Source organism: Aegilops tauschii, chromosome 2 (genome assembly GCF_002575655.3).
Source record: "Aegilops tauschii subsp. strangulata cultivar AL8/78 chromosome 2, Aet v6.0, whole genome shotgun sequence".
Classification (NCBI taxonomy): Eukaryota; Viridiplantae; Streptophyta; class Magnoliopsida; order Poales; family Poaceae; genus Aegilops; species Aegilops tauschii.
The window spans coordinates 538,048,484-538,060,926 of record NC_053036.3 but is presented as its reverse complement, the minus strand read 5'-3'; positions in this window follow the sequence as shown (position 1 = coordinate 538,060,926).

Genomic DNA, 12,443 nt, shown 5'->3' with positions numbered 1-12,443 from the left:
GACCATTGAAGGTATTATTCAAATAAACAGAGTAACCATTATTCTCCTTAAATGAATAACCGTACTGCGATAAACATAATCCAATCATGCTCAACGCAAACACCAAATCTCGATAGTAGAGGGAGCATGCGATGCTTTGATCACATCAACCTTGGAAACACTTCCAACACATATCGTCATCTCACCTTTAGCTAGTCTCCGTTTATTCCGCAGCTTTTATTTCGAGTTACTAACACTTAGCAACCGAACCGGTATCTAATACCCTTGGTGCTGCTAGGAGTACTAGTAAAGTACACATTCGTATATCCAATATACTTCAGTCGACCTTGCCTGCCTTCTCATCTACCAAGTATCTAGGGTAGTACTGCTTCAGTGACCGTTCCTCTCATTACAGGAGCACTTAGTCTCGGGTTTGGGTTCAACCTTGGGATTCTTCACTAGAGCAGCAAATGACTTGCTGTTTCATGAAGTATTCCTTTTGCCCTTGCCCTTTCTAGAAACTAGTGATTTTACTAACCATCAACAATTGATGCTCCTTCTTGATTTCTACTTTCGCGGTGTCAAACATCGCAAGTTGCTCAAGGATCATCATAACTATCCCTGATATGTTATAGTTCATCACGAAGCTCTACTAGCTTGGTGGCAGTGACTATGGAGAACCATCACTATCTCATCTGGGAGATTAACTCCCACTCGATTCAAGCGATTGTGGTACTCAGACAATCTGAGCACATGCTCAACGATTGAGCTTTTCTCCCTTAGTTTGCAGGCTTAAGAAACTTGTCAGAGGTCTCATACCTCTTGACGTGGGCACTAGTCTGAAATCCCAATTTCAGTCTTCGGAACATCTCATATGTTCTGCGACGTTTCAAAAACGTCTTTGGTGCCACAATTCTAAACCGTTAGCAATACGCACTGAACTATCACGTAGTCATCAAAACGTGTATGTCAGATGTTTCGTAACATCTACAGACGACGCTGAGGTTCAGCACACCGAGCGGTGCATTAAGGACATAAGCCTTCTGTGCAGCAATGAGGACAATCCTCAGTTTACGGACCCAGTCCGCATAATTGCTACTACCAACTTTCAACTAAATTTTCTCTAGGAACATATCTTAAATAGTAGAACTAAAGCGTATGACATAATTTGCAAAGACCTTTTGACTATGTTCATGATAATGAAGTTCATCTGATTATTGAACTCCCACTCAAATAGACATCCCTCTAGTCATCTAAGTGATTCATGATCCGAGTCAAACTAGGCCGTGTCCGATCATCACGTGAGACGGACTAGTCATCATCGGTGAACATCTCCATGTTGATCGTATCTGCTATACGACTTATGTTCGACCTTTCGCTCTCTTGTGTTCCGAGGCCATGTCTGTACATGCTAGGCTCGTCAAGTCAACCTAAGTGTTTTGCTTGTGTTCCGAGGCCATGTCTGTACATGCTAGGCTCGTCAACACCCGTTGTATTCGAACGTTAGAATCTATCACACCCGATCATCACGTGGTGCTTCGAAACAACGAACCTTCGTAACGGTGCACAGTTAGGGGGAACACGTCTCTTGAAATTTTTAGTGAGGGATCATCTTACTTACTACCGTCGTTCTAAGCAAATAAGATGCATAACATGATAAACATCACATGCAATCAAATAGTGACATGATATGGCCAATATCATTTTGCTCCTTTGATCTCCATCTTCGGGGCACCATGATCATCTTTGTCACCGGCATGACACCATGATCTCCATCATCATGATCTCCATCATTGTGTCTTCATGAAGTTGTCACGCCAACGATTACTTCTACTTCTATGGCTAACGTGCTTAGCAATAAAGTAAAGTAATTTACATGGCGTTATTCAATGACACGCAGGTCATACAAAAACTAAAGACAACTCATATGGCTCCTGCCGGTTGTCATACTCATCGACATGCAAGTCGTGATTCCTATTACAAGAATATGATCAATCTCATACATCACATATATCATTCATCACATCTTCTGGCCATATCACGTCACATAGCACATGCTGCAAAAACAAGTTAGACGTCCTCTAATTGTTGTTGCAAGTTTTTACGTGGCTTGTATAGGTTTCTAGCAAGAACGTTTCTTACCTACGTAAAACCACAACGTGATATGCCAATTTCTATTTACCCTTCATAAGGACCCTTTTCATTGAATCCGTTCCGACTAAAGTGGGAGAGACAGACACCCACTAGCCACCTTATGCAACTAGTGCATGTCAGTCGGTGGAACCTGTCTCACGTAAGTGTACGTGTAAGGTCGGTCCGGGCCGCTTCATCCCACAATGCCGCCGAAACAAGATAAGACTAGTAGCGGCAAGAAGAATTGACAACATCGACGCCCACAACTACTTTGTGTTCTACTCGTGCATACAATCTACGCATAGACCTAGCTCATGATGTCACTGTTGGGGAACGTAGCAGAAATTCAAAATTTTCTACGCATCACCAAGATCAATCTATGGAGTAATCTAGCAACGAGGGGAAGGGGAGTGCATCTACATACCATTGTAGATCGCGATGCGAAAGCGTTGCAAGAACGTGGATGAGGGAGTCGTACTCGTAGCGATTCAGATCGCGGTTGATTCCGATCTAAGCGCCGAACCACGGCGCCTCCGCGTTCAACACACGTGCAGCCCGGTGACGTCTCCCACGCCTTGATCCAGCAAGGAGAGAGGGGGAGGTTGGGGAAGACTCCATCCAGCAGCAGCACGACGGCGTGGTGGTGTTGGAGGAGCGTGGCAATCCCGCAGGGCTTCGCCAAGCACCGCGGGAGAGGAGGAGGAGGGAGAGGGGTAGGGCTGCGCCGAAAGAGAGACGTTCTCGTGTCTTGGGCAGCCCAAACCTCAACTATATATAGGGGGGAGGGGGCTGCGCCCCCCTTAGGGTTTCCACCCCCAAGAGGAGGCGGCCAGCCCTAGATCCCATCAAGGGGGGGGGGGGGCGGCCAAGGGGAGGAGAGGGGGGGCGCCCCACTAGATGGGCCCTAAGGCCCATCTGGACCTAGGGTTTGCCCCCTCCCACTCTCCCATGCGCCTTGGGCCTTGGTGGGGGGGGCGCACCAGCCCACCTGGGGCTGGTCCCCTCCCACACTTGGCCCACACAGCCTTCTGGGGCTGGTGGCCCCACTTGGTGGACCCCCGGGACCCTCCCGGTGGTCCCAGTACATTACCGATTTCACCCGAAACTTTTCCGGTGACCAAAACAGGACTTCCCATATATAAATCTTAACCTCCGGACCATTCCGGAACTCCTCGTGACATCCGGGATCTCATCCGGGACTCCGAACAACATTCGGTAACCACGTACATGCTTTCCCTATAACCCTAGCGTCATCGAACCTTAAGCGTGTAGACCCTACGGGTTCGGGAACCATGCAGACATGACCGAGACGTTCTTCGGTCAATAACCAACAGCGGGATCTGGATACCCATGTTGGCTCCCACATGTTCCACGATGATCTCATCGGATGAACCACGATGTCGGGGATTCAATCAATCCCGTATGCAATTCCCTTTGTCCATCGGTATGTTACTTGCCCGAGATTCGATCGTCGGTATCCCTATACCTTGTTCAATCTCGTTACCGGCAAGTCTCTTTACTCGTTCCGTAACTCACATCATCCCGTGATCAACTCCTTGGTCACACTGTGCACATTATGATGATGTCCTACCGAGTGGGCCCAGAGATACCTCTCCGTTTATACGGAGTGACAAATCCCAGTCTCGATTCGTGCCAACCCAACAGACACTTTCGGAGATACCTGTAGTGCACCTTTATAGTCACCCAGTTACGTTGTGACGTTTGGTACACCCAAAGCATTCCTACGGTATCCGGGAGTTGCACAATCTCATGGTCTAAGGAACTGATACTTGACATTAGAAAAGCTCTGAGCAAACGAACTACACGATCTTGTGCTAGGCTGAGGATTGGGTCTTGTCCATCACATCATTCTCCTAATGATGTGATCCCGTTATCAACGACATCCAATGTCCATGGTCAGGAAACCGTAACCATCTATTGATCAACGAGCTAGTCTCCTAGAGGCTTACTAGGGACATGGTGTTGTCTATGTATCCACACATGCATCTGAGTTTCGTATCAATACAATTCTAGCATGGATAATAAACGATTATCATGAACAAGGAAATATAATAATAACCTATTTATTATTGCCTCTAGGGCATATTTCCAACACATCCCGCATCCGAAAGATCTAATTTGAAGAAGGGGGTCAATACATATATATATGAATAAATGAAACTCAACACAAATGATGGTAATAAAATAAAATTGTGAATATTATTGCTTACGCACTTCATATTGTTCGTCAGAGTAGCCCCGCTCACAGGTCGTGTGGCGGATGGACTCGCAAACGTAGTATCCACAGTAATTATTTCCGGCTTCCTGCCACAACCACTTTACAAGAAATAGAGGTCAATTAATCAAACTGATAAGCAAGCATGCTATAAATGGTATTGATGAAACTAGCGCTTGAATCACTAGGAGATGCGCGGAACATGCTAGTAGTACTTACTTTCGGGTGTCTAAATTGCAGCTTCTTCGGCAGTCCCGGAGCTTTTTTGATGAATTTTCTCCAAACCCTGCCAGACAAAGAAAACAATTACTTGTTATCAGGAAATGAACAAAGTTGCTGATATGGTGCGATAATGATTGATTTAACTTACTTCTCGAGCATTTCAGTCTTGTCCGCATACTCCTTAGGATCTTTTCGTCTCGAGTCTAAGACGGTTACTAGTCCCCGCTCAAGCTTAATCTCTAGGAGAATATAGTGGAAAATGCGCACGCATGCATAACTCATCAATTACATTACTATAACCTGGACTAATAAGGGAAACCGAATATGCACAAGATAGTAACACTCACTTGAAGTTGTAAGGAAAGAGTATTATATCTTTGTTTTCATTTATTACCAACGATCGTAACAAGTTGGCCTCGGTATCTTCGGCATGAAATTTAACCTCATTTGCATCTATGAGATTTGTGTTAATGAACCCAATATCACCGATTTGTCTTTTCTTCAATTCGGCGATCTTCAATCTGCATAATATAGTGAGGATAATTAAAAATACATGCAATGAAAGAGCTGACCTATATATAGAGACTTAATAGCAGAAATAGTACTACTTACAGACAGTAGCAAGTGACCGTTAATTTATCGAGGGCCATTTGATTGAAAAACTGGAAGAACTCCTCAAATGGAACAAGCAACAGATCAATTCCAACGAGGTCATGCTCCTCTTTAACGAACAACGTCAAAGTATTCGTCCCCCCAGACTCTCTGCAGGTTTTCATGTACCAATCACGGAATCTTCGCATCATCGTTGTTAGAGATTTTTCATCTTTGATGAGAGGCTTCCTGTACTCTTATCTGTGTTCGTCCACCTCCAAGAAATCATAATGTACATGTTGGGGAACGTAGTAATTTCAAAAAAATTCCTACGCACACGCAAGATCATGGTGATGCATAGCAACGAGAGGGGAGAGTGTTGTCCACGTACCCTCGTAGACCGACAGCGGAAGCGTTATCACAACGCGGTTGATGTAGTCGTACGTCTTCACGATCCGACCGATCAAGTACCGAACGTACGGCACCTCCGAGTTCTACACACGTTCAGCTCGATGACGTCCCTCGAACTCCGATCCGGCCGAGTGTTGAGGGAGAGTTTCGTCAGCACGACGGCATGGTGACGATGATGATGTTCCACCGACGCAGGGCTTCGCCTAAGCTCTGCAACGGTATTATCGAGGAGTAATATGGTGGAGGGGGGCACCGCACACGGCTAAGAGATCTCAAGGATCAATTGTTGTGTCTCTGGGGTGCCCCCCTGCCCCCGTATATAAAGGAGCAAGGGAGGAGGAGGCCGGCCCTAGGAGGGGGCGCACCAAGTGTGGAGTCCTACTAGGACTCCCTAGTCCTAGTAGGATTCCACCTCCCATATGGAATAGGAAAAGAGGAAGGGAAAAAGAGAAGGAAGGAAGGGGGCGCCCCCTTCCCTAGTCCAATTCGGACCAGACCAAGGGGAGGGGTGCGGCCACCCTTGAGGCCCTTTTCCTTCTTTCCCGTATGGCCCAATAAGGCCCAATACGTATTCCCGTAACTCTCCGCTACTCTGAAAAATACCCGAATCACTCGGAACCTTTCCGAAGTCCGAATATAGTCGTCCAATATATCGATCTTTACGTCTCGACCATTTCGAGACTCCTCGTCATATCCCCGATCTCATCCGGGACTCCGAACTCCTTCGGTACATCAAAACTCAATAAAACTGTCATCGTAACGTTAAGCGTGCGGCTCCTACGGGTTCGAGAACTATGTACACATGACCGAGACACGTCTCTGGTCAATAACCAATAGCGGGACCTGGATGCCCATATTGGCTCCCACATATTCTACGAAGATCTTTATCGGTCAGACCGCATAACAACATACATTGTTCCCTTTGTCACCGGTATGTTACTTGCCCGAGATTTGATCATCGGTATCTCGATACCTAGTTCAATCTCGTTACCGGCAAGTCTCTTTACTCGTTCCGTAACACATCATCCCGCAACTAACTCATTGGTCACAATGCTTGCAAGGCTTATAGTGATGTGCATTACCGAGTGGGCCTAGAGATACCTCTCCGACAATCGGAGTGACAAATCCTAATCTCGAAATACGCCAACCCAACAAGTACCTTTGGAGACACCTGTAGAGTACCTTTATAATCACCCATTTACGTTGTGACGTTTGGTAGCACACAAAGTGTTCCTCCGGTAAACGGGAGTTGCATAATCTCATAGTCATAGGAACATGTATAAGTCAAGAAGAAAGCAATAGCAACATACTAAACGATCGAGTGCTAAGCTAACGGAATGGGTCAAGTCAATCACGTCATTCTCCTAATGAGGTGATCTCGTTAATCAAATGACAACTTATGTCTATGGCTAGGAAACATAACCATCTTTGATTAACGAGCTAGTCAAGTAGAGGCATACTAGTGACACTCTGTTTGTCTATGTATTCACACATGTATTATGTTTCCGGTTAATACAATTCTAGCATGAATAATAAACATTTATCATGATATAAGGAAATAAATAATAACTTTATTATTGCCTCTAGGGCATATTTCCTTCAGTCTCCCACTTGCACTAGAGTCAATAATCTAGTTCACATCCCCATGTGATTTAACATGAATAGTTCACATCACCATGTGATTAACACCCATAGTTCACATCGTCATGTGACCATCACCCAAGGGTTTACTAGAGTCAGTAATCTAGTTCACATCGCTGTGTGATTAACACCCAAAGAGTACTAAGGTGTGATCATGTTTTGCTTGTGAGATAATTTTTAGTCAACGGGTCTGTCACATTCAGATCCGTAAGTATTTTGCAAATTTCTATGTCTACAATGCTCTGCATGGAGCTACTCTAGCTAATTGCTCCCACTTTCAATATGTATCTAGACCGAGACTTAGAGTCATCTAGATTAGTGTCAAAACTTGCATCGACGTAACCTTTTACGACGAGCCTTTTGTCACTTCCATAATCGAGAAACATATCCTTATTCCAGTAAGGATAATTTTGACCGATGTCCAGTGATCTACTCCTAGATCACTATTGTACTCCCTTACCAAAATCAGTGTAGGGTATACAATAGATCTGGTACACAGCATGGCATACTTTATAGAACCTATGGCCGAGGCATAGGGAATGACTTTCATTCTTTTTCTATCTTCTGCCGTGGTCGGGTTTTGAGTCTTACTCAATTTCACACCTTGTAACACATGCAAGAAACTCTTTTTTTGACTGTTCCATTTTGAACCACTTCAAAATTTTGTTAAGGTATGTACTCATTGAAAAACTTATCAAGCGTCTTGATATATCTCTATAAATCTTGATGCTCAATATGTAAGCAGCTTCACCGAGGTCTTTCTTTGAAAAACTCCTTTATGCTTTTCAGAATAATTCTACATTATTTCCGATCAACAATATGTCACTTACATATACTTATCAGAAATGTTGTAGTGCTCCCACTCACTTTCTTGTAAATACAGGCTTCACCGCAAGTCTGTATAAAACTATATCCTTTGATCAACTTATCAAAGTGTATATTCCTACTCCGAGATGCTTGCACCAGTCCATAGATGGATCGCTAGAGCTTGCATATTTTGTTAGCACCTTTAGGATTGACAAAACCTTCTGGTTGCATCATATACAACTCTTCTTTAATAAATCCATTAAGGAATGCAGTTTTGTTTATCCATTTGCCAGATTTCATAAAATGCGACAATTGCTAACATGGTTCGGACAGACTTAAGCATCGCTGCGAGTGAGAAAATCTCATCGTAGTCAACACCTTGAACTTTGTCAAAATCCTTTTTCTGACAAGTCTAGCTTTGTAGATAGTAACACTACTATCAGCGTCCGTCTTCCTCTTGAAGATCCATTTATTTTCTATGGCTTGCCGATCATCGGGCAAGTCAACCAAAGTCTACACTTTGTTCTCATACATGGATCCCATCTCAGATTTCATGGCCTCAAGCCATTTTGCGGAATTTTGGCTCACCATCACTTCTTCATAGTTCGTAGGTTCGTCATGGTCTAGTAACATAACCTCCAGAACAGGATTACCGTACCACTCTGGTGCGGATCTTACTCTGGTTTACCTACGAGGTTTGGTAGTAACTTGATCTGAAGTTACATGATCATCATCATTAACTTCCTCACTAATTGGTGTAGGAGTCACAGGAACAGATTTCTGTGATGAACTACTTTCCAATAAGGGAGCAGGTACAGTTACCTCATCAAGTTCTACTTTCCTCCCACTCACTTCTTTCGAGAGAAACTCCTTCTCTAGAAAGGATCCATACTAAGCAACGAATGTCTTGCCTTCGGATCTGTGATAGAAGGTGTGCCCAACTGTCTCCTTTGGGTATCCTATGAAGACACATTTCTCCGATTTGCGTTTGAGCTTATCAGGATGAAACTTTTTCACATAAGCATCGCAACCCCAAACTTTAAAAAATGACAACTTTGGTTTCTTGCCAAACCACAGTTCATAAGGCGTCGTCTCAACGGATTTTGATGGTGTCCTATTTAACGTGAATGTAGCTGTCTCTAATGCATAACCCCAAAACGATAGTGGTAAATTGGTAAGAGACATCATAGATTGCACTATATCCAATAAAGTACGGTTATGACGTTCGGACACACCATTATGCTGTGGTGTTCCAGGTGGCGTGAGTAGTGAAACTATTTCACTTTGTTTTAACTGAAGGCCAAACTCGTAACTCAAATATTTTACCTCTGCGATCATATCGTAGAAACTTTTATTTTCTTGTTATGATGATTCTCCACTTCACTCTGAAATTCTTTGAACTTTTCAAATGTTTCAGACTTGTGTTTCATCAAGTAGATATACCCATATCTGCTCAAATCATCTGTGAAGGTCAGAAAATAATGATACCTGCTACGAGCCTCAATATTCATCGGGCCACATACATCTGTATGTATGATTTCCAACAAATCGGTTGCTCTCTCCATAGTTCCGAAGAACGGCGTTTTAGTCATCTTGCCCATGAGGCACGGTTCGCAAGCATCAAGTGATTCATAATCAAGTGATTCCAAAAATCCCATCAGTATGGAGTTTCTTCATGCGCTTTACACCAATATGACCTAAACGGCAGTGCCACAAATAAGTTGCACTATCATTATTAACTTTGCATCTTTTGGCTTCAATATTATGAATATGTGTATCACTACGATCGAGATCCAACAAACCATTTTCGTTGGTGTGTATGACCATAGAAGGTTTTATTCATGTAAACAGAACAACAATTGTTCTCTAATTTAAAAGAATAACCGTATTGCAATAAACATGATCAAATCATATTCATGCTCAACGCAAACACCAAATAACACTTATTTAGTTTCAACACTAATCCCGAAAGTACAGGGAGTGTGCGATGATGATCATATCAATCTTGGAACTACTTCCAACACACATCGTCACCTCGCCTTTTACTAGTCTCTGTTTATTCTGCAACTCCCGTTTTTGAGTTACTACTCTTTAGCAACTGAACCAGTATCAATTACCGAGGGGTTGCTATAAACACTAGTACACATCAATAATCTGTATATCAAATATACCTTTGTTCACTTTTACTAGTCTCTGTTTATTCTGCAACTCCCGTTTCGAGTTACTACTCTTAGCAACTGAACCAGTATCAATTACCGAGGAGTTGCTATAAACACTAGTAAAGTACACATCAATAATATGTATATCAAATATACCTTTGTTCACTTTGCCATCCTTCTTATCCACCAAATAGTTGGGGTAGTTCCGCTTCTAGTGACCAGTCCCTTTGCAGTAGAAGCACTTAGTCTCAGGCTTAGGACCAGACTTAGGCTTCTTCACTTGAGCAGCAACTTGCTTGCCGTTCTTCTTGAAGTTCCCCTTCTTCCCTTTGCCCTTTTCTTGAAACTAGTAGTCTCGTCAACCATCAACACTTGATGTTTTTCTTGATTTCTACCTTCGTCGATTTCAGCATCACGAAGAGCTCGGGAATTACTTTCGTCATCCCTTGCATACTATAGTTCATCACGAAGTTCTACTAACTTGGTGATGGTGACTAGAGAATTCTGTCAATCACTATTTTATCTGGAAGATTAACTCCCACTTGATTCAAGCGATTGTAGTACCCAGACAATCTGAGCACATGCTCACTAGTTGAGCGATTCTCCTCCATCTTTTAGCTATAGAACATGTTGGAGACTTCATATCTCTCAACTCGGGTATTTTCTTGAAATATTAACTTCAACTCCTGGAACATCTCATATGGTCCATGACGTTCAAAATGTCTTTGAAGTCCCGATTCTAAGCCGTTAAGCATGGAGCACTAAACTATCAAGTAGTCATCATATTGAGCTAGCCAAACGTTCATAACGTCTGCATCTGCTCTTGCAATAGGTCTGTCACCTAGCGGTGCATCAAGGACATAATTTTTCTGTGCAGCAATGAGGATAATCCTCAGATCACGGATCCAATCCGCATCTTTGCTACTAACATCTTTCAACATAATTTTTCTCTAGGAACATATCAAAAATAAACAGGGAAGCAACAACGCGAGCTATTGATCTACAACATAATTTGCAAAATACTATCAGGACTAAGTTCATGATAAATTTAAGTTCAATTAATCATATTACTTAAGAACTCCCACTTAGATAGACATCCCTCTAATCCTCTAAGTGATCACGTGATCCATATCAACTAAACCATGTCCGATCATCACGTGAGATGGAGTAGTTTCAACGGTGAACATCACTATGTTGATCATATCTACTATATGATTCACGCTCGACCTTTCGGTCTCCGTGTTCCGAGGCCATATCTGTTATATGCTAGGCTCGTCAAGTTTAACCTGAGTATTCCGCGTGTGCAACTGTTTTGCACCCGTTGTATTTGAACGTAGAGCCTATCACACCCGATCATCACGTGGTGTCTCAGCAAACGGTGCATACTCAGGGAGAACACTTATACTTTGATAATTTAGTGAAGGATCATCTTATAATGCTACCGTCAAACAAAGCAAGATAAGATGCATAAAGGATTAACATCACATGCAATCAATATAAGTGATATGATATGGCCATCATCATCTTGTGCTTGTGATCTCCATCTCCGAAGCACCGTGCTTGTGATCTCCATCTCCGAAGCACCGTCATGATCACCATCGTCACCGGCGCGACACCTTGATCTTCATCGTAGCATCGTTGTCGTCTCGCCAACTTATTGCTTTTACGACTATCGCTACCGCTTAGTGATAAAGTAAAACTATTACATGGCGATTGCATCTCATACAATAAAGCGACAACCATATGGCTCCTGCCAGTTGCCGATAACTCGGTTACAAAACATGATCATCTCATACAACACATTATATCACGTCATGTCTTGACCATATCACATCACAACATGCCCTGCAAAAACAAGTTAGACGTCCTCTACTTTGTTGTTGCATATTTTACGTGGCTGCTACGGGCTTAGCAAGAACCGTTCTTACCTACGCATCAAAACCACAACAATAGTTTGTCAAGTTGGTGCTGTTTTAACCTTCGCAAGGACCGGGCGTAGCCACACTCGGTTCAACAAAGTGAGAGACACAGACACCCACCGGTCACCTTTAAGCAACGAGTGCTCGCAACGGTGAAACCAGTCTCGCGTAAGCGTACGCGTAATGTCGGTCCGGGCCGCTTCATCTCACAATACCGCTGAACCAAAGTATGACATGCTGGTAAGCAGTATGACTTATATCGCCCACAACTCACTTGTGTTCTACTCGTGCATAGCATCAACGCATAAAACCAGGCTCGGATGCCACTGTTGGGGAACGTAGTAA